This window comes from Scophthalmus maximus, chromosome 11 (genome assembly GCF_022379125.1).
Source record: "Scophthalmus maximus strain ysfricsl-2021 chromosome 11, ASM2237912v1, whole genome shotgun sequence".
NCBI lineage: Eukaryota > Metazoa > Chordata > Actinopteri > Pleuronectiformes > Scophthalmidae > Scophthalmus > Scophthalmus maximus.
This window is the reverse complement of record NC_061525.1, coordinates 13341717-13365480: the sequence shown is the minus strand read 5'-3', so window position 1 is coordinate 13365480 and position 23764 is coordinate 13341717. Positions and strand designations below refer to the sequence as shown.

Here is a 23764-nt window from a genome sequence, read left to right as displayed (position 1 = left end):
GGGGGGGGGGGGGGGGGGGGGGGGGGCGCTTTGGTTGGCTGTCTTGCCAGCGGAAACTGGCCGAGCGGCTCACAGCACTGTAGTGAACAGGCAGCCGGCAACAAAAGGGAAAAGACGTGTGAAAAGTTCAGGCAAATGAAGACGCATTCAGTGTTTTTTTTTTTTGTCTGACTCCCACCCTCCCGTCTCATTGTCGGGCATGTCGGCTGTGGCGCGGCCGAGGGGGAGAAGAAGGGAGTGAATGAGGTCGTCAAAGAGTCCAAGTGAGCCCCCTCCACTTCACACACACGCACCCAGGCACGCACGCACGCACACACGCACACGTGCACACACTGAACAGCTTGAAACAACTGAGAGCAGGAGAGAGCGACAATAAGAGAAACAGAAAATGTCCTGCTTGTCTCAAATGGACGGGGAGGTGGAAGGACCTTTCAGGGTGTTTGTGTGTTTAAGTGTGTGTAAGTGCAAGTGTGAGTCTGCATGAGCAAGAGAGTTTGTGTGTGTCTCGCCTCTTTGGAGGAGGCTTTCTGTCTGCATTAGAAGTGCAGCGCGTCTGAGACACTGGGAGAGGGAGTATGTGATTTTGTCCTCCAAGTCTTCCCCAGGCGTCCTTGAAGACGACTTGCAGGGAATGTCTGGCGCTGTGTGTCTGTGTGTGTGTGTGTGTGTGTGTGTGTGTGTGTGTGTGTGTTTGAGCCCTCGCAGGCTTACTTTAGAACCGGAGGCTTGCCTCGCGGAGCAGTATTACAGGTGTTCCCTCCACAACTGAGGGTGCTCTTCGAAGTAACAAAAACCACAACCTGAGGATGGAGAATTATGAAGATGCAGTTTAAAAAAAAAAATCAGTTACTGCGTGTGCATATGTGCGTGTGTGTGCGCATCTGCACATGCATGTAGAGTGGCGTGTGACGACAATTGCATTCAGCGAGACAGTCACACCCATGTCTGACCTTGTTTCACCGCATGTCTACACACGCTATTGGCTGCAGGTTTAACACAGTGACAGAAAACTGCCTTTTCAGAAATAGTCCAGTGACAGTAGACATATTTAAAACTACATAACTTACTCTATTACAAGTAAAGTCTCAAAAAAGGTATAACATAGGTATTAAAACAAAAATGATTCCTTCTTAGTTTTCTATTAGATTCTTATTACAGATTTCTTATTTAATAGGCACCATTTTAATGAAACAATAAATACCACTGAATACTAATTGAGATCCAATACCATAAGCTGATCAAGTATCTAATATGGTCTTGTAAATATATTTTGTGCAAAGCAAAAATTAATGCCATGTGGATAAAGTCAAGAGTAAGAGAGAGCAAATACGATTAAGTGTAGCTGTGAGATGTGGTTCAAAGTTCTGAAAAGAGAAAAAAAAAATAGTATTTGGACATTTTCCCAACATTCAGGGATCACAGGTTTCCACTGTTTACTCAAACACACAAAAGCTGAGGTCACTAAACAATAGGGGGGACAACATGTGTCAGTTTAATGATAGAGACTGATCAGATTTATAGCGGGTCTTGTGAACCACCGCAGACTTTCTCTTTCCCATTTTAAATACGGTGAAAACTGGCAGACTCTTCACAGCTAAAACACACTGGGAGTGTGCAGTGAATAAAAATGAAGTTGCTCTGCTGAAATACTTGCAAAAATAAATCTGGCTACATCCGACATACAGTATACACATGCATATTATCTGCTGTAAATCTGATTTCAACATGCAGTGTCTGAATGTATAGATCACCCAGGAAAATAAAAAACACTCTTCTTCTAAATAAAAGAAGGAAACAGTAATCTGCTAAATATATTGGATGCTGAGGAAAATAAACAACTGCATGTGACTTTGTTCTCATCATCTAAAGTATGTAATCATCCCGAATCGTATTCCAACTATAACTCCTAACAAATGGCTATAATAAGCTGATCCACTCCTGCCCGCCGGGTGGCGGTAATGCAGATGTCTATACATCAACGATGACGCAGTGTAAATTGAGCAAAACTAAAACAACAGGAAACAGGAGGAGATTCACATCGTGCTTCCGTTGATCTGAAAAGAGATGAGCACTTGTCACAAAGCATATTCAAAGTGAGGGAACAGATTTCACAAGCTATTGTGGAGATTGACTGTCTGAAATAAAACGCGGGAGGACTCGACCAATCAGGTAACTTCAGCCTTGCAGGCCCCACCCCAAAGGCTCCTGTACTTTATGTGAAATGATCTCGAGCATATTAGCTCCGCATCAGTATTTAATCACCGTCTATATACTAATACACCAGAAAACATAAATCACTTGACCATACACACTGGACATGTGCAGACCTGTGTAAACAGGAAGCACATTGTCAACTCTGCAGTCGGTTACTTGGTTACAGAAAATTCTATGAAGGAGAAACAACAATGATGAAAAGCAAGAGCAGGAATCTATTTTCTTGGACCTTACTGACAGTAAGAGTTTTGCATTCACCACTGTTAGTCGAGTTGTGAACAATAAGGACCAATCTGCATCATCGTTTCCAAAAGTCTTCTTTGTTCCCAATCCATACCACAACGCAGCCCCGGAGTTTTCAAACTACAACGGGGTGGACAGCGCTTTCAAATTTCTCTGTTTTAGAGTGGTGTGGACGACATAAATCTATTGCAGTAGTGATGCATTTCAAAATGAAAACGTAGCAATGAATGAATCCTTAGTCCCCGGCGGTCCTACAAAGGTTCCTAGCTCATGGAACCTTGTCCAGCTTTGGAAAGTACTTGTTGGGTCAAAAAGACATGAATGAGTTCAGCAGTGGAAAGTGTAGGATCCAGTATTGTTTTAGCGAGACCTGTATGAGATGCTAAAAGTAGGAATAAACTGTTAAAATGTCATTAATCAAAAAGAGGTAAACCTCAGTACAAATCTGTCTAGAACAAGGTTTGTTTTAAAAAATATATTGATGTAACGCCGCCACCATGACTCAGTTCCTGTCAGTGTGATATTTAAGACTATACAAATTTGGGACAGCGCAACACAACATTTTCTACACCTTCCCCGACAGCAGCTCTCAGGGATGATAAAGTATGAACGGTTGTTTGAAGATAACTGCCATGCCGTAGATAATATTCCAAATCTATCAGACAATAATTCTTTGAGGGCATGTGGCCATTAAGGAGCCATTTCGCCTTTTGTTGAGTATGCTCCTCCATATTTCATTGAGATGCATATCTGCCTTTCACACTGTCTGCCCTCTCCGCTATTCTCTATTCAACAGTGACCCATTGCTCCCTGCCATACAATCCCTCACCTTTCTGGGCTTAAAAGTAATTACCACTTTAATTTGCTGTCCGCTTTTGTGCATGCCTGAGTGTATCTGTAACTGACTGAAGTGCTTGCTGTGTGTGTGTGTGTGTGTGTGTGTGTGTGTGTGTGTGTGTGTGTGTGTGTGTGTGTGTGTGAGCGCACGTTCATATAAATGTGAAACAGTCAATAATTGATTAGCTGATAGACGGAAAATGAACAACTGACACTCAGTTAATTCACGATAGTCATTTATCATTTATAATTTTTTTGCTGCTTTACTCTCGTTTGAATCTCTAAACTGAACACATTTTGGTTTTGGACTGCTGGTCAGACAAAGCAAGCAATTTAAGGACATCACCTCGGGGTCTGCTGACAATGCATTGGACATTTTTCATTATTTTCTGACATTTTAAAATTTTTTCAATTGCTTTATTTCTTATATTTAATTCAAATCATTAGCAACAGTTCTAAATATGAGTGTATGAAGGTTTGGGGGCATGCATTCAGCCTTTCTGTAAGCATACATTAATGTTAAAGAAATATACATGTATATATACATATATATATATATATATATATATATGTATATATACATGTTTTTGTATGAATGCTGCATCAGCACTTGGTCTGTGGAGAACGTGCGCATGTGTTTTTCACCTTCATAAAATATGTATTCAAATGCATGTGTGTATGTAAATGTTTGAATGTTTTGTACGTATTCTTTATGCATCTTTCAGAAATTGTGTGGATGTATTTGTGTGCACCTAAAAGTGGATATGAATGTGTGTGTGTTTGTGTGCGTGTTTTTATGGTTATCCTCCCATTGGCCCAATTACTCCAGAACCAAACCCCCTTTGCTTCCCTGCTTCCCCCTAAAATCCCTCACCCCTCTCACCTCACAGTCCCAAAGGTGGACCCCCTGAACACCCCAACCTTCCAACCCCCGCGCCCTGCATCCCTGCATAGCCAGATTGTCCATTACAATACACCTGACCCCTCATAGGACCTCCACCAACTCCAATGTACCTTCTGCTTGCTCTCATCCCCACGTCCCTGAAAATCATCAACATGGCTCCCACTTTGTCGCTCTCCTGCCTTCATCTCGTCTTTCTCCTCCTTCATTTACCCCTTAAACTCCTCCTTTTGCCCCCCTCCTCCCAAATCTCCCCCCTCTCCGCTCCTCCATTCCCCCCTCTGCCCTCCCCAGTCCCAGGTGAGCTGACGACACAAGGAGAGAAGAAACACTTGGCGAATATTAATGGTTTGATCTGAATATTAATAAACCATGCATCTTAATGATCTTTAAAAAAACACACAAAGAGCCACAGTCAAGCGCTATACTGCCCAGCCCCCCCCCCACACCCCCACACACACCTCAACTATCTGTCCTGCACTGTGTAGATTAGTTAAAACAAGCCCTTATCCTCCAACTTGCTGTTTAAATGCTGAGCATCACGTTCAAGACAAATGCGTTGTCTTTTTTTCCCCCTCTCAGTAAATGAAGACACCTCTCCTTTCCCACGTCCTTCTCCTCTATCTCCTCCTGTTGCTCTCTTCATTTTCTTTTTATCTCCTTCTACTTGTTTAGTTCAGGCGGCCCTCCTCCCCTCCCCTCTACCTCTCACGGTTGCTTCACCCCCCCATTTCTATTCACCTTCTCTCTAGTTCTTTTCCCCCACTATCCCACCCTCTCTCACTCTATCACTTTCTCACTAGATTACCCCATCTCTCCCTCTCTCCCTCTCTCTCAGCCTCACCTACTCGATATTCCAGCCTTGTTCTCCTGCAGTCTCCAGCACAACTTTCTGACCCACTTCCTCTCCCCTCCCTGGCCCCCTGATCAAAGCCTGCAGGACGGCATCGCCTTGGGCAGAGGAGAGGGAGCGCGCGAGATGGGGGGATGAAGGGATCCGAGCAGAGAGAAGAGGGGAAGAGACAGATAGAGAAGGGATAGAGCGGCACGGGAGAGAGGGAACAGAGAGATCACAAGGACGGGAAGAGGAGCCAGGTGCCCTCTCAGCCCAAGGACAAAAGCTCTTCCTGGCTGATCACACACACACACAGTGAGTCCTGTCAGTGCCGTCATCCCTGGTAATGTACGTTATGCGTGACGACGGCGTTGACATTAATGTGGTGTGATAAAAAAATAGCAGTTTTTTTCTGCAGCTCAAAACCCCAAAACAGCTCAACTTTACAGGTGATGGCCATTAAAATTCAACAGGATGTTTAATAAATTACACTTTCAGATTACATGTTGTCCCATCTTGTTATTCTGTTTCGCATTCAGGCGTTGCACAGGTGAGTGCACTGACAGTCTGTATCTGTATCTCAGCGGGTGTCAGTCAGAGCGTAAACTCCTTTTCATTTATTACATTTTGTCTTTAGGTTTTATTTTCCTTAAAAAGGATTTCAATGTGAAGTTCGATTTTTTTTCTTTGTTTCAAGTAGTTTCAACAATGAAGCTGCATTTTTCTGACACTCAAACCTGTTCTTACAGTTCATCACAAAATTCTTTGCAGTGACTTCTAAGAAAACAAATAAGTGCTTTAGGACTCAGTGGAGCCTTCCTCTCAGTGGAGTCGTCGTAATTTTAAGAGTCTGCTTCTGGGTTTTTGGGATGTAAGATCTGTCCATCCCAGTGGCCTTGTCGGCTGGGCAGTCAGGGCGGGCAGAGAGGATGGAGGAACACCAGCCCATTTGTACCCAGAGCGAGGTGGCGTGTACTTTAACATTCCCGGCGCATCCCGACAAAGAGCACTAATTATAAATAAATTAGGGACACGACACGGTGTGCCACAGGGGGACCAGCCAGAGCAGTAACAGAATAGAGAGACTGATAGAGAGAGAAGAGGGTTTGTAAAAAGAAACAGAAAGAGGTTGGGGGGGGGGGACAGAGAAGAGCAGACAGGAGAGATTTGGCAATGACATAGAGGAGCTAGTAGGAGAAGAAAGTAGATAAGAAAATAGAGGAGTGGAGCATGAGGAGGCCTGGGGATAGAGGAAGTGGAGGGGAGGGAGAGGGGATACAAGGCCTGAATTCTGAAAATATAGCTTGAACAAACATCTACTGCCAAAGAACTGACAAGATTCTCTCTAGATGACACAGGCAGTGCAATATGTTTGAAAGGAGATAGAAAAAGGTGGCAGGGAAATTAACAACCAAAATGAAACAGAGGGAGGCAGCATTTGAAAATAAATAGACCTGATAGGAGATGAACTCTCCAGGAAAAAGCTAAATAGAAAAAATAAAATAATAATCTGCCCCATATCTGTTAGGGAATGGATTCCTGTTATTTTAGAAGGAAATAATACAAATCTGATTAAATAAATACTACACAATAATCGCAAGGTGGTGATATCTGGCAAAGTGTTCTACACACACTGGTAGTCAACACTCCCTACCTGTCACTCAAGCTTATCGGAGATAACTTGTCAACCAAGCAAGTGCCGTGTGTGCGTGTGCGTGTGCGTGTGCGCGTGCGTGTGGAAAGAAGACGGATCTGTTTCTGTCCCGTGTGCGCACAGGTTTGTGCTCACACCTGTGTTTGTTTGTTGCATGTGTGAGTGTGTTTGGAGTGAGTGTCTGTGTGCGCGGGGAGAGCACCTCGGTTGCTATCTAAATGGATCACACTTCAGAGTGTGCCACCATTTCTCAGAAGCTGCCATCTCCATGCAGACAGACAGACAGACACGGGGAGACAGACAGACTTGTGTATGTGTAGGGGGGGTGGGTGGGTGGTGCAGGCTCAGCCGACTTGCTCCACTCAAGGTTACGTCCTGCCTGAAGTTGAGAAGTGATGACTGTCGCCAAAGTAGAAAAATAACCATTGTCTTTACTCGCGGGCGTGTCCCCCTGTGATGTGATGTGAATGTCTTAAATGATGGAGGAACAACCGGCCCTGACGATAAAGCCGGGAGACATTTATCGTCTCCGAACAACTGCTTTGTGTCGCATTGGTCGGGCCATTGCTCAGAGCTGGGGGGGTCAGAGGTCAGCCGACTGTGACACAGACGGAGAAAGGTCGAAGGACTGACCTGCGATTGGCCCCTGACACGGTGACCCTCCTCACTGACACCACGGTAGTCATGACTACTGAGCTGCAGACAAACATGATGTCAGTATAAAAGTTAAGGGGGGTTGCAGGAGAGAGGTATCCTCTCTCTCTCTCACACACACACACACACACACACACACACACACACACACACACACACACACACACACACACACACACACACACACACACACACACACACACACACACACACACACACACACACACACACACACACACACACACACACACACACACACACACACACACACACTTAAAAAGCCTTACTACCCAATGAGAAGACATTAACAGCACTTGAATTGCAGAAGCGACACACGCAGATGCATCTGGGATGTGCAAATAATATAAAAGCGTCGGGGTCCCACATTATCAAAGTCCACGCTCGTGTCTGTAGCCTCTAAACTTTCTGCACAGAGGAGAGTTGAAGAGGAAGAAAGGTAAAGAAGGGGGGAAGACAAGAGAGGGAGCAGCTTGTTGCATTAGCATTCCACCGGCAGAGAGGCTGTCTGTTTGCCTCTGGCAGCAGCCGAGAGAGGGGGACACTCTCTGCATCCTCACACAGCCTGTCTATCTCTCCCTCTGTCACTGTCTATCTCTTTCCCTGTCTGTCTCTGCCTGTCTCCCTCTCTCCTTGTCTTTTACATTCCTCCCTCCGCTCTGCCTCTGCCTCTCACTGTTTTTCTCTACTCTGGACAATTTTTCCAGTCAGTCTTTTTGTATCTCCTCGTCACTCTGTCATCTTTCCCTTTGCTAATTTCTATTTTGCCCCATTTCTCATCACCTTTTTTTTTTCATTCATGACTTCATGTGCCTGCCCCCCCACATCCTCAGTCTCCCCTAGAAATTATGCTATTCACCTACAAGAAAACCTAGCGGCTTGAGCCTTAAGAGCCAGACATGAGTCATGAGGCTATAGCACATCCTGTATCATGATGGTACTTTAAACTTAACATACCAGATTTGTCTATTAATAAAGACAGAGGGTGAATAAATAAATAAATATTCAAACATGCATAAAAAAGCATTTTGATAAATGCCTGATAAATGTCACAAAGACAATTTGTAAGGGTTAATCTGAATTTAAATTTAAGATTCCACCGTATGACCACTTCGTTGAGTCACTTAAAGTGTAAATACAGTCATACAGGCCAGTGTTGCACGATGTCAGTTAAGCGCAAAGGCAGTCTTCGCCCCCGTTGTTGCCATGGTGATTTTTAATAAACACGAGCTTTGACCATTCCATGCATGCACATACATCAAAAGCAATCCATTAAATAGTATCATGTTCACTTTCAATTATTCATTGAATGTATTAAAGGTTGCATTTTTTGCATTAATTATTAATGTAATTCCTGCTGTAAATGAGCATAAGAAGGAAAAAATGGTGGAGCACAGCCGAGCCAAAACGTTAAATTCAATCTTCTTCTCTCAGACCATACGACAGTCTGAAAAAAAAAAAAAAGATGTTCACTCACTACCTTATCTCTATTGGATGATGACAGCATGCGGACAAATGTACTGTATAGTCCATAAGTAGTGGGACAGTGATTACATCGTTTTGGTTCTCCTCTCAGAATTGGATCTGAAATGAGGTTCAAGTTATGACCTTCAGCTTTAAGCCGTCAAGGGCGTTTACACCCATATTAGGTCTATAACAGTCTATATTAAGCATTTTCAAACGAGGGACAATACAACAGAAACCTGACTATATAAATATACAGACACTGCAAAGGCAAAGGACATTTTTTTTCGACTGGGTCTGGTCCAGTGAGTCCTCTGACTTTGACCCAAACTATCATTTGTTTCCTTTGCTGAAAACCAAACTGAAATCAGGGACAAACTCAAAGGGAAGCTGGATGCAGTAAAAGTCTCCTCTGATCTTTATAAAACATCAGAGGTCTATGGACCAATACTACATTTTAAATATTACGAATTCTATACTCACATTTAAGTCTCCCATCACGCGAAATTGTGATTGGTTTAATTTATTTAACCTTCCTGGAGCAGAATGGTTCAATATGCAGGGTTATAGTCTAGCGAACCTTAAATCAGAGTTAAAGGTGTGCTGCTGTACATACTTGATAACTGTGTGGCATCACAGCTGCTGTGGCAGCGGTCCAATATTTAACTTGAACCCTCAAGTAAACATAACATTGAATGTTTAGTGGATTAAAATGAATTTTTAAAAAAAATGTAAATTACTGATTCTGGAAAAGGAAGATGTAGTTTTTAACTCGTTAATTGAACTTTTTTTTTCTAGCAAAAAAAGGATTTTCTATTTGTCTTAAAACATCCCTGGAGGCTTGTGCTCCCATCCCCCACTAAGCAACAGTTGTTACAGTTCTTTTTATATGAATTAAAGTTGGCACTAGAATGGCACTCAGTCAAGCTCATACATTCATTTTCTGTTCGGTGGTTCGGTTTGTTTGTCTGTTAGCACGATTACTTAAAGATCCAGATCTCGAAAAAGAAATGTTTTGAAGGTCATATCTTCACAAATACATTTTTTTTTTTTTAAATGGATAGAACCCCTGTGGGTGAAACAGCATATACAGTAGGTGGTGAACTGAGTTTTATATAGCGCCTTCATAGAACAGAGGTCAAAAGATGCTTTACAATAAAAGTAAAAGAAAAACAACAACATAAGAATGAATGAAATAAAAGAAAATGAAAAATCAAAGTGCAAAGCCAAAACAAATAAAATGTGTCTCTGACCCGCAGCCTGCACTGTTTTTACAGCCATTTGCAACCATTTGACTTGAATTGTCAAGAAAGGACGAGCGCATTTCGACTTGTCAGTACCGAGTCTGTCTTCTTTGCCACGACAGAAATCAAACATTTAGAGAAACTCAAGCTTTTGTCAGCATTTCCCCCCAGCTCGTGTGAGACTTGTGATAATTCAGCAGTTTAAACTGTCCTGAAAACAATGAACATTTGCTTTTCCATCATCCAGAATGCGCGAGTGACTGTAGCTTAAAAACATATTCAGACGAGGAAGCATAAAAAAACCCTAATGAAAACCTTCTATCTTGAAAGAACAAAATCACCATTTCAGAATGATGAGTACGCACCATAATACTCTAAAGATTACTCTGCTTTATCAAACTTAATTAGATTAAAAAGGCTTAGCCTCAAAATAGCTGTGGGTGAGTAAATCACATGCTGTTCGAGAGCTGAGCTAAAGCCAAGCCAACTTTGTGCTGTAGCCACTGAGACAGAATGCATTCAAACAAATTAATAGGCCATTGAATAAAAGCTAAACTCCGCCAGCTAATGGCGCCTTAAAAGCATATTAGCATTAGAACAGAATGAACCCTCGTTTGTCTCGCAGGAGAAGGTTTGAGCAGTGAGAAACTCCGGGATGAGTTCGCAGCCTGGTGATTCTTTCCTTACATACATGTGACAGCCGGTGGAGGTCTGTCCCCAAACAATGCTGTGAGTGATGTTTTGACCTAACCCTCACACCATCAATTCCTTGCCCCCCCCCGTCCCTTTCTTTTCCTTTTTTGCATTGTCACTGAGATCATCCTTCTCATTTAAAAAGGTACTGTATTTCCCTCGTCTCAATTAATCTCAATCCTTCCCTCTGTTGCCCTTCTGCTTTTCCCCTCCTCGCATCCCTGCATCCATCTTGTTGCAGCGCTCCCCCTTCCCCCAGGCACCGCCACCACTCTGGTATTCCCAAAGTCATCAGCAATCAGACATCTTCAATGGATTAATTACACTGTCCTCACACAGCTTGACTGAGCATCTAACACCTACACCCCACCTCCTCAGACCCCGGCGCTCCCTCCCACCTCCGCCCACTTACAGACCTCCATTGCCTTGAATGCTTTCTTCTTAACCTCTCTTTCATGCTTCCGCCCTGCCTTTTTTTGGTCTCCTCGCTCTCCTCTAAACCTCTACCTTCAACTCCAGACTCCACCCCAACCTCCCGTTCTCTAAAACGACCACAGCAGGTGTCCCCTTCTTCTCCAGGGCTACGGAGCCTCGCTAATTGGACATTGATTGGTAGGGCCCTCGCCATGATCTCTCCTGAATATCGGGATCACACTAATTGAAGAATTAGCTTGGGCAAGCGATGGACCTGGAAAAAGGAAGAGGGGGAAAGGCAAATACAGACAAAATGCTTCAGCTTAAAGAAAATGTATCCAGGCACATGCACTCGTGTGAACGAAAGCTGCTTTCCAACATGCAATGAAGTCCAGACATCTTCCTTAAGCTGAAGTCCCCGTGTCAAATTTCATTACTGCAGGAAAATCTCTGGAATAGGGAGCGCTCCACCCCTTGCCTGTTCGGGAAATGTTCCTGCTGTCGAGAAAGCATCTGACTCAGACAATCTCCTGCTGCATTCTTCACATGTGAAAGGAAAAAGTTCATGTCTGCATTCATCATGTTTGTCTGATAGAGTGTAACTTTAACCGGTGGAGCTCAACAAAACATACAGAAGAGGAACAAAACTCCTCCTTAGGAACAGTTCAACTACCAGGACTATCTTTAGCGCACAAATACAGTCTCTTTGTCACTCCTTTACCCCCAAAACACACACACACACACACACACACACACACACACACACACACACACACACACACACACACACACACACACACACACACACACACACACACACACACACACACACACACACACACACACACACACACACACACACACACACACACAAATCACAGATCGCAGACCATAACCCCAAAAGCAGAGTGCTGCTTCGAGTCATTCTAAAATCATGATGGATGACAACTTCCCAAAGCAATCCCTCTGCTTGCCAGCATCATTTAACTAAAGGCATCAAGCTGCCCCAGCCAATAGCACTCCTCTGCTTCGCCAGACCAAGAGCGCCGGACTTTGTCTTTCAAACCCCCTAACATGATTCTCCCAAGGTGACACATGCAGGATGCCACAGAAGAATGAGTTTCACCCATGTTCCTGATCATGAATCTGTATTGTTTTGCCCCCTCCTCCTTTCACAAGTGGTGAAGACGACGAAAGACGAGACCGTGAAGAGGTTAAGCTGACCTCAGTCTACACGCATGGGAGCAGGCTTACCCCTGGAGTGTGAGATGACAAAACATTTAGCCCGATCTCACTTGCAGCTCACTGACAGGCTGAAACAAAAGAACATCCTCGGAGGAATTTAAAATCATTGAATGAATGTCAATTAATTTCACAAGACGGAGTTGAATTGATTAGAATATAAAACAATCTTTCTTGAAAGCAAAAGGGAATTGATGTCCAAGGCCTTCAAACAGCGAGAGTGGGAAGACAGAAAAACGACAGAATGAAAGAAAGACGGATGATTTTGTGTGTGTATATGTGCATGTGCTTAACAGTGGGCCCAGGTGCATGTATGAGTGTGTGTGAGTGTGAGTGTGTGTGTGTGTGTGTGTGTGTGTGTGTGTGTGTGTGTGTGTGTGTGTGTGTGTGTGTGTGTGTGTGTGTGTGTGTGCACTCAGCAGTTGTGTTACACGCGTGGTTGGCGGAGTGTGTGTAAAGTAATTAACATGATAGGCTCCCTCTCAGCCTGATCGCCTGTTCCCTGCAGCGAGGTCGTTCGGCAGACACCAACAGACACCTGATCTTAAGACACAACCCTGGATTGCATCTCTAATGCACACACACGCATGCACGCACGCACGCACGCACAAACCAATGCCTGGCAACAACAAATATTTTGAACATACAGCTATCAGCAGGAATGACATGGTACAGTGGCATATTGAATGATGGCTGACAAGCAGTTTATTCAAAATAAACTGACTTTACTTAATTCACCATGACAACCAACCAGACACAATGCAAAAATATATATATACTTAAGCGACAGTGTGGAAGAAAGACATTGAGCTAAAACTCATACCACTGCCAGGGCCACACAATGCTCAATATATTCTTGATGCACCAGTGAATGTGACTTAAAATTAAGACAGTCTGGTGTTTCTTCTCTTTAATGTTGCTATAATAGATATTTGTACAATATAATAATGTATAGTACCAAATAACAATTTGAAAATGTAAAAGGGAAGAAGGGAAAAAAAATTGTTAGGTTTAATTATGCCTAGCCAGACAAGACCAGTGAGTTATTGCCAAATTAAAGTATAATTTCCATCATCACCGCCTATAGATGATATGCTATTAAATTGCGCAGGAGCTGCTTTGAGTTGAGATATTGTTATTTTATCCAGATCTGGTTGCAATGTAACGATGTGTTCAAGACAGTATATCATCCAAATATATCATGTTACCAAACTTGGTAAAGATTGGATGAAATGTGTAGGCGTGTTGTGTGCAGGCAAAATGGGCAACAACAACCTGTCTAGACACATTCGTCTGGAACCAAGTAAAATTGGAATGTCATTTTTAAACGACCACACAGCAGACAAATCTACACCAACAAACAATGCACTCTTTTTTGGACTACAGTCTAACTTAAATATCTGCAAGGTTTGTTCAACTAATGAGAAACAAAGATAAGGGGACAAAAACGTAACCTCTTTGGTGGAGGTAATACAACATCCAATATGACCACTGTTGGCCAACACAATGCGGACAATATCCTGCTTTTTCTCTCTACTACGACCTATTGTTTCCCTCTTCTTCATACCTCACAACCCCAAAGACCTTCGCTCGGGTCCTATAATCCGAAAACTGTGGCTTTGCAGAGACCCCCAAATAGCCCCTTCAGCCCCACACAGCCCTCATTTGCTAAAGGATTAGAGTGAGGCCACGGAGGTCAAAGCAAGGCCACCACCAGAGACCCTAAAAAAGAAGAAATGCACACACACACGGGACCACGGAGCCACGAATACACGAGCAAACACACACACATTAGCATTATGTGAACTCTGCACACATGACACTGCTTTAAAGCAGCATTATGTATTCACATACTGTAGGTGGATAGCAGGACCCACATCCTCAGACACGAACAGAAACAGACACACATTTGCATGAGCATGTGCACAACTAAATAAATTGACCTTAACTTTCTAACAAAAAAAAAACAAATAGATATTTGTGCGACTTATAAAAAAATCAGGGTCAAATAACAACTTCAGAGAGCGAGAGGGAAGGTGCTGATGAATCGTAGCAGCTCTAAGGCAGCATGGAACACACCTTCGAAAGAAGTATACGTGAGAAAGAAAGACAGGAGGGAGAGTTAGTGAGAGAAGAAAAGTGATTGTCAGAGAGAGAAGAAACATCACTCTGAAAACTTCTAAAGAAGGCCCTGCTTTGGGTTTTAAACGCTCTCCTCCCTCTATCATTCCCTCTCTCTTCCCACTTTCCTCTCATCCCTTTCATGAATTAAAAGCACGCTCGGTCTGTGGGGAGAAGCATAGTTAATTCCGATCAGATCTCCTCCTCCCCTCTCTCCGCCTCCCCCCACCACCCTCCTCCTCCCCTCCCTGGGCGATGGTTGCCGTGCAGTCTGACAGACGGAGATGGGATCTGACAGTAAACAGGCGTGTGGATGCCCGGCGCGTGATTGACACGTAGGCAGGTCGGCGGGGGCCCGCCCCCCTCCTAATCCTGCCCTGTCAGCTCTAATTGGGGAGGTGGGGCTCCATGTCACCAAGGTGACTGATTGACAGGACCCCAGCTTTGCATAGATATGAGGGAAAGGTGGGGAGGTTCACGCAAGGCATAACACTGTTAACACTACTATACTGCTAATAAAGATATGTGTATGCATGTGCGTGTGCGTGTGTGGTTCTGCTGTGCACTCAAGCACATTCACAGACGCCCAGATGCAGGTGAACACACTCAAGAACATGGCTGAGCACACAAATAAACTGACAACAATAACCATGAACAAAATCAGCATGCATACAAGATGTCTCAACGCAAAGTGCACACACACACACACACACACACACACACACACACACACACACACACACACACACACACACACACACACACACACACACACACACACACACACACACACACACACACACACACACACACACACACACACACACACACACACACACACACACACACACACACACACTCTTGACATGCTGTGATGAAGAGCAGAGGGTTGTAAACGCTACAAGCGTCGAGATGCGGGATGCGAAGGTCTTCACCATGTCGAGGCCAATGAAAGGCAGGGCAGGGGTCAGACACTTTGCTATGACACTTCAACCCGTGGACACGTAAATTAACAAGCTAATGTGTTAAATGAAAAACTGCGTGCAAGTATATTCAAGTTAATGTGTTCGGGTGATGCATTTTAGACACGTTTGATGATGTGCAAGTCAGTGGCTCCCATATTGGGACTGAGAGAAGAACAAAAGCCGCCATGCAATTCATTCTCATTGTTAATTTTAACATTCTGAACATTCAGCATGTGTAATGTTCATCACGGTTCACCATCTCACTTAAGACCATTAGCACGTAAGGAAGCAGACATTTGCAAGTTAGAACCAAACACAAAGTACAGCTGAGGCTGGTGGGAATGTCAGTTTTGCAGGTATGGAGAGATAAAGTAAATTCTTGGACAGATGATGGGATGCTTCAGTCCGGATAAAAGATAGAGACGGACCAACTGACAGACTGACAATAAATAATACTTTAACCCTAATAAACTGCTAATACTGGAAGGTGTTTCTTCCTCAAACTTAATTTCTTTCTTCTTTTTTTTTTTACTTTTCTTGTCAAATTGTGGACTATTTTACATCCTAGAGCCTCGGAAAATTATCAAAAATATAAAAATCTGAGAAGGAAAAAATCCATCTGGTAAAGTTGCTCACAATCTCACAGATGCGTACATCTTATGATGAGGAGGTCACAAGTGGGCAGTAAGAGACTAGCAAATGATCTGCTCCGAGGCAGTTGAATTTGCACGGCTAATTATAAATTGTTAATTGTCGTACAACATAGCCATTATCTTAATGTATATTTATTTTAGTGATAGTGTGTGTGTGTTTTCATGCATGCACGTGAATGTGTACGTGCATGTGTGCGTTCTGTGCGTTTTGATTGACAGCTGCCACTGACCTGTGCCAGTCAGAGTGCCATGCTGCGGGGCGGCGGGGTCGATCGCTACAGAGATGACCTTCGCCCTCATCTGCATCCTGCCTTCATTAGCAGAGCCAGGCAAGGAGAATAACAACCCAATAAATTAATAAAGAGAAAGGGGGAGAGAGAGGGGAGACGGGAGGGGAAGTAGGGGAGGGAGTGGACAAGACGGGAGCAGGGAGACCAAGGGTAAATGGGAGGAAAAGGCTGAGGAAAGGGAGGAAGCGAGCACGAGGAAAGGGCAGGAAGAGAGCGGTACGAGAGGAAAGAGCGGTGCACTGAAGTATAGAGGCCTGGAAAGGAGGATGCCCTGCAAAAATACTGTGCGTGTATGAAAGTTAAGGGTCTGCAGTCCGCACAGGAAAAATAAATAAATAAAGATGCAGAAGTATAGAGAGTTTGAAGACAATGGAGAGAGACAGAAATATGTACTTAAGTATTTGATTGATCACTAGCATAAAATCCAAATGTTGTTTTTGAGAAAAGAAAAATCCACAGCTCTGCATATTGTTCCGGTTCAGTTTACACCAGGTAAACGGAACGAATCTACCAGACAAAGATTGGAAAACGATATTGCCAGAAATATCTTGGGCTGATTTAAAAATGCGGGTATTGATACATTACAATCTCCACTGGCCCTTTAATGCCAGTTATAGACAGAGATGCTCCAACTGGTCCACAGAGCAGCATCTTGATAGGGCAAACGTTCCAGACACACTCACCACCCTCTCATTCATAATTGGGTTATGCCAACTACAGAGTAAATGTTTTGATAAAGTACGAGGTTTTATCATCTGCTGTTGTACTGCTGGTTCGTCTCTCAAACAGACGAAGATGGAGGAAATACCTCCACAGTAAAACACACAGCAGAGTCCAGGGGGAGCTCGCCGTGTAAATAAATTATGAACAAGTATGTTACGCAGGATAGACGGTTGGTTGGGAGCTTTCCCAGGAGGATCCCAGTAATGATGCTTTCTCATCTTCCAGTAGAGTTGTATAGCATACACCACCTTCCATTACTCCACCACGACGGATGGAGATATGGTCTATCCTTACACCGGGAAATCTGTGTTTTGGATTTCTCAATGAACTGTAAGTTTCAAACTTTATCTAGTGCTCTGCAAAGTAGAGCGGTGGTTCTTAACATGTTCCCTCAAGCCCTCACATTGACACTACCAGTAATGTTCCAAATGCGTTAATTTTAATTGATTGCAAACACTTGATTCATTATATAAAATTGATGATCTGACTAATCGCATGAAATGTTTAGGCCACTTTGGTCAAGTTTGCACAGGATCAGGAGTGGAACGTGAAGTTATGTCAGCTGTTTATCCATTTGTGTTTATTATATTCAATAATCTATTCTCAATATTCAATATGCTATTTAACCATTTATCCTTTTGCTAACTGTTTTAAGCATTCATCCATAACTTTTAGCTAACTGTTTGGACTTTCCACAATAGTTTTTACACAGTCTTTACCACAGCACGTGGTGTTAAGGTGTAAACTGGAGTCACTGTAGTAGAGGAATAGAATGGCGCAGAGATCTAGAGCAGTTCTGACTGCAACTTGTGTTTAAAAAAAGTTTATCGACAGCTTGGCTTGAAACATTGAGAGGTGTTCATTGAGACGGGTTTGAGCAGACAACAACATCAGCAACGTTCAGCCTGCTTCAAACACCTACAGGACCTGTCTGTTGAGAAGACATGGGTAATGTGCCTGGCGCTATTTTCTCCGTCTCTCTCTCTACTTGAGAAGAGCTGGCTGCTCAGGGTTGAGGAGTGTGAGCGCCGAGGAGCGGGGCCTGCTGTGCTGGGGAGGAAATTCTCAGGGCGATCGATGGGGAGGATTAGGGCCGGCTTTGGGGCTCAGAGGCCTGGATCTGAGCAGTATTCTCGGTGGGGCCCCTGGGAGAGCTGGAGAGGAAAGCTGGAGGGGAGAGAAGAGGAGGGCCAGGGGAGAGAGAGGAGAGAGGGCTAACCTGGAACTGTCAGGAGGCTGAGAGAGGGTTGGCCAGGCTGGGAATAGAAGAGCGGCCATGGTCCCAGTTGATATTATGAATGGCACAGAAATCCTGCCACCCACTCAGATAAACACACGCTGACCAGTCTGATTGGACAAGCTGCAGTGCACAGGGGAGAGAAAAGGAGATTTAATGTCAACAAATAAACCCAGAGAAAACCGGTTCACAAACATGTACGAAGTTGGTTATTTTTGCCACCTTACACTCTCCATCTTTTAATTTTCTTCAGGCCGAATCGGTAGTTGTCTTCTAACTTGATGTGTGCAGCGCACAACAAAAGGCTCACTCCGTCTGTGTCTGCCTCTGATGCTCATGATTGGTCAGCCTATTCGCCAGCTCGCCGCTCTCCCCCGGGTGCAGACGGTTGGATCCATGATTCATTTTGCAATGAGGAAAAAAGGAGAGAGCGCGTGTGTGAGAAGAAACAGCCGAGACCACTGGGAAATTATACGGTGGAGCGGCATGGTGGATCTGGAATTAAACGGCATAATTAATCAAGCAAAAAAACAAGCACGTTGCTCGTACATTTATTATTTGCATTTTTTTCCACTTCAGGAGATGTAATCAGCAGATATACGTTGGGACCCCCCGATCCATGTTACTGGGACCTGGCAGGCCGAGCACCCATTTCGACCACTGACCCTAAAAGCGTAAAGTGGGATCAGTTCAGCTCAAAGCTTCTTTTTTTTCTTCTTTTCACTGACTATTATCTCCACACAATGCCCTCTGCCTCCAAAGCAATCTCCACAACAAGCAGAACAAGTCCCAAAGAATCATGTTGTTGTCTCCCTGTCCTTTAAATTAGGGTGTCTGCAAAATTGGGTTCACAACTCTGAGCTCTCTGTGGAGTTGTTCTGCATTATGCAGTGTGAGCACTTGACCCAATGAAGAAAAAAAAAAGAGCCACTTTTAGAGAGATACTGCAGAAATATCACAAAAAAATAATCACATAGAGGCGAGGGGCTGTAAAAAAAAACCCACACGTTAACACCTCATGAAAACCTTGATAATGAGTAAATCATTGCAAACACAGCAACAAAGATGACATTAGTTTGCATAACGATTAGCAGCACTTGCCAAACCCGTGTGCACTACGGCACGTCCATCACACGGTATGCTTGTGATAGCCGTTGCTCATTTGGACACATTTCTTTCTGCGTTCCGCATAAGGTTAGATGATCTTCAAGGCTGGTTCGCTCAGAAGTAATTCTGCACTTTCTTTAATGAAGTGCACGGCTGAAAACTCGGCCTCGGCCTTGTGCAGTCTGAACTGATGCGGGCACATGCTGCTGATTGACATGCAACATAACGTGACCTGATATTTGTAGTTTTTTAATGATGATTTATTGCGTTGAAAGCCCCCCTGTTCCCCGTCATAGGATGTATGCATGATGCCGAGAGACCCTTTTGATCATTTTTTGCTGTCATATTTTTAGGGCATCATTAGAAAAAGTGAAGGAGAAACCTTTGAAACACCTTAAACACCAGTTTAGCCGAAGTCCAATAGAGTTTAGACTAAAATAAAAAAGCAAATATTTGAGAAAAGTTAGTCAGAAACAAACATACAACTGTGTGGTGCTATGTCCAAGTGTCTTCCTACCTTGTTGATCATCTCGTGTCCTCTTAGATTTGTCTTCTGACACATCAAGGGTTGGAAACCAGAGACCTAGAAGGTAAAAAAACAACAACTATGAGGCATTGACATGAAGTCAATCCTGCAGAAGCATTTCACATACAGTATATAATCATTCACCAGGTGCATAGCTTTACAACTTTTCTGTTGATCAGTATTAGATGTATAACTCATTTGTTCCCCTGGCGACCAATAAGAAGAGGAGCAGGATAATAATATCTCCTGTTTGGTGGCGCTCGGATTCAGCACATCATTCACTTCCTCCTTCGCCTGTGTGTTCCCTGAGCCTCCGCCACTTCCCTGTGTGTCTAACCCTCATTAGGCCCATTATGGATAAACACATCCGCCGACCGGTGTAAAGAACGTATCGCTTCCCGGCTGGTCAATACGGCCTGTTCCTGGAGCGCCGTCATCAATCGAGTTATCAATATGGAAATACCACAGTGACCCAGACATTAATCAATGGGCTCCTCCGGGAGGACGGGGACGGGGACGGGGGGGGCAGGGGCACCTGAAATCATCAACGAGACGGATCGGCCCGCGGTCGGACTCGGACAGTGTATTGATGGGAGCGGCTCCACCTGTGGCGGGAGGAGGGACGGGGCGCATCTGAATTCAATAGCCGCCGCCGCCGCAGCTGCGAGCTCGAAGCCCAGAAAGACACGGCTGAGCGGAGAGACGTGCCCCGACTCATCATAAGACCAAGTCTCTCTTCCCCCCCCGTATTACAGTCTAATGTCCCCCAAGTCCTCCTCCACAACGGCCCCGCTACTTCACTGGCCTCGCACCGGGGACTGAGCCACAATGACTCCGATTTAACTTTGTCCTCCTCCTCCTCCTCCTCCACACAACCTCTGGAGTCTGGAGTTTAGTCAAAGCCGTTTCCTCCTCCAACTTCAAACTGTGAGAGGGGAAGTGGAGCTCTACATCAGTGGGAAGAGTCCTCAGAGGCGTTCACCTCAGGATTAACGCGTCGTCTCAACTGTCGACATCCAAATCTCGACCAGATCAATTAGCTCCGCGTGCGCCTCCATCTACCCGGATACAGGCCGAGCGGTGCCTCATGGGTAATGTGGGACAAGTCCGCCTCCTAGTGGCGCCTTCGTGCATGCGCATGGGGAAAAAGCAGCAGAGATGCCTGTGGAGAAACATTTCACTAAACAAGAAACGGGGAAAATGTAATTGTGATTTAGTCAAATGTCTTCATAGGAGCAGTGGAGCGGTAATTTAAATTCACTTCATAGTCGTGCAACGTTAACAATCCCTATATTCGTCTTCCACTAGCACTCTCTCTGTCATGACACTTCTTAAAGGTTAGAGTTCAAGGGTCATGTGTCCTGTGTGCACACAGACCTGCCCTTTTCATTCCCAATCAGCCGATTTTTCTTCTTCTTCCTGTGCCAGAGAGTGGAGAGATGCGCCACAAAGGTCATGGACATGGATTTCCTTTGGTTTGACTCAATGAAAAGGTCAGATGGGGGCACCATGAAATGGCAGCGAGGCCTTCAACGTCACCCTCTCAGGGAGCAGAGTCCTCACATCACCCTGAGACGGCACAGCCTGGGCCACTCATGCGGGAATCAGGAGGGTCCCGTGGGCTGCTGTGACCCCAGTCTGTCTGCCCCCCCCCCCCAAACAACTCCCCCGTGGTTTCCGATGTCCCTCAGAAGTCTGAAGAGAGTAGAGCAACCATTCTGTCAGGAGAGCAGAATGGTCATTAACTGGGAGGTTTCATAATCAGAAATACTTTATTGATCCCGAGAGGAAATTTAGTTTTTGTAATAGATGCTCCAACCAAGAATAGAAATATACACAGACCTAAAATGATAATAAAATAGTGCATTATTCTACAATATATATATGATATATAATACGATATATACAGCATTACTCTGTATCCCACCTTCCTCATGTCCACATGTGGAAGTGTCCTGTAGTAAGGCAATGAACCCCACACTGCTCCGTGTACAGCGGCTTCAGAAAGTTTTCAGTTCACTTTCTGCACACTTCATTGTGATGTAGACTTTATTGTAATTTTTGCCCATCAGTCTACTCTCAATAACCCATAATGACTAAATGAAACATGTTTGTTTAGAAAAAAAGAAAAGAAAAAAGAAATAACAAATTTTCGATAGTATTCAGACACTTAATTCGGAAGTCCCCTTGGCTGTGATTACAACTTCACTGAGCATACCCCCCCCCCCCCCCCATGTGCAATTAAATCTACAACTCAATTAAATCTGAATAATCCATCTGCACAAGGAGAAAAAACATCAGCAGCATAAATGTGATGAATCTCAACTGGAGGCTTAAATTGGAGAAACTTGATCAGGATTTTATTTCTGTTCCACGTGTCAGCAGTTAATCAAGGAGACAGGAAAGGCAGGAGTTTTACAAGATTTGATTTATTAACTATGGTACAGATCACATAAGGCCTTGCTGTATACACCATTCCCATTTTACACAAATTACCATACTCAGCAAATAATGAGTTTTTTTTGTTTGTTGTATTCTTTTAAGTTTACAGTACTTCATTATTTTTTTCCCATATACCCCTCCCCCCACCGCATCATTTCTTAATATTTTTCTTTTATCATCTCTTTAAATAGTGAGAGTGGTGGAGCCCTCTTCCTCGCTCGGGAAGAAATCATGCACTATACTGGGCTGGTCTCTCAGTCGGTCACAAGGAAATTGTTAAAAAATGCTTTGTATTATTTAATTATTAAAATAAAACATAAAAAGAAACTTTTTTTTCTATCACCACTGACTAAAGGGCAAAGTGTTAGAATCCCCCTAACATACCAATAAACAACCATTTGAATATAGTTTTGCTTGTTTCTCATTTTAAATTAACAGACATCTGTCACCATTGTTGCAAAAACAGATAGAAAGAAAGAAAGAAAAGCAATGCAGCCACATATCGCTGAACCACAGTCACATTTTTAATTCAATTGTTCTTCAAAACTGTCACTTTGCTTCCCATCTCTCCCTTGACCCTTTTTTCCACAGTCTTTGGCTGCCTCACAGTCAGTTCAGTATTAACACATTGATATACACGGGGAACGCCACTGGCCGACGTTCACACACAAGTACCAGTGGTCACTAATGCTTCCTCCCTCCCGTCTCCCAAATAATGATCCCATTCACCGATTTGCAACCCGTCTGTCCTCCGCTCCCTCATCTCCGTCACCCTCTCTCTGAGGATCAGTGTGTGTGATCTGGACGAGCGAACGGGGTTACACAGTGGGGGTAATGAACACAAAGAGAGCCGCATCCCTCTCCTTCACGTTTGTGTGGATCTCGTTCGTGGCCATCTGCCAAGCACGGCTTACAAGCATGATAAGCTCAACCCCACCTGAACACTCACTCTTAATTCTTCTGTTATACACACTCACACAAGGTAAATAGGTAGTGTAGTCTGATAAAAGCTCCCATAAGAGTTCAGTGATTGGTTAAAAGGTTGTTTATTTCCCCCTTTGGCCAGAGAAGGCGATCTGGGGAGACGTGCCGATATGCAATTCGGTGTCGCACCGAATAAGTGACCATGGTGAGCATATGCTTGACGTTGACACATTTGAGTTCACATGAGCACACTCTTTTCATGAGCTCACACAAACCCTGACGCACACTTCCACAGCTTAGATTGGGTTTCCTCGAGCCCCATCTCGCTGGTTTCTACGGTAACAGCAGGCCGGGCCGAGGAAT

The 23764-nt window shown here is 44.1% G+C and overlaps 1 protein-coding gene across 6 annotated transcripts in view; it reads right to left on the bottom strand.

Annotated features, from left to right (window-relative positions):
• The window catches only part of npas1 (neuronal PAS domain protein 1), a 60115-nt gene extending 39013 nt beyond the window's left edge, over window positions 1–21102 (bottom strand). Inside the window, exons 1-5 of one of the 6 annotated variants that reach the window (XM_035623588.2) lie at window positions 21018–21102; window positions 20027–20092; window positions 18952–19068; window positions 18630–18751; window positions 18385–18525 (exon numbers count right to left, since the gene is read on the bottom strand). The gene's annotated coding sequence lies outside the window, so the exon portion shown is untranslated. Of the gene's footprint in view, window positions 1–18384; window positions 18526–18624; window positions 19069–20026; window positions 20093–20570; window positions 20589–21017 lie in introns of those variants that run through there. The other 5 variants (XM_035623589.2, XM_035623591.2, XM_035623590.2 and 2 more) reach the window with 5 other exon arrangements.
• Between the last annotated feature and the right edge of the window lie 2662 nt (window positions 21103–23764).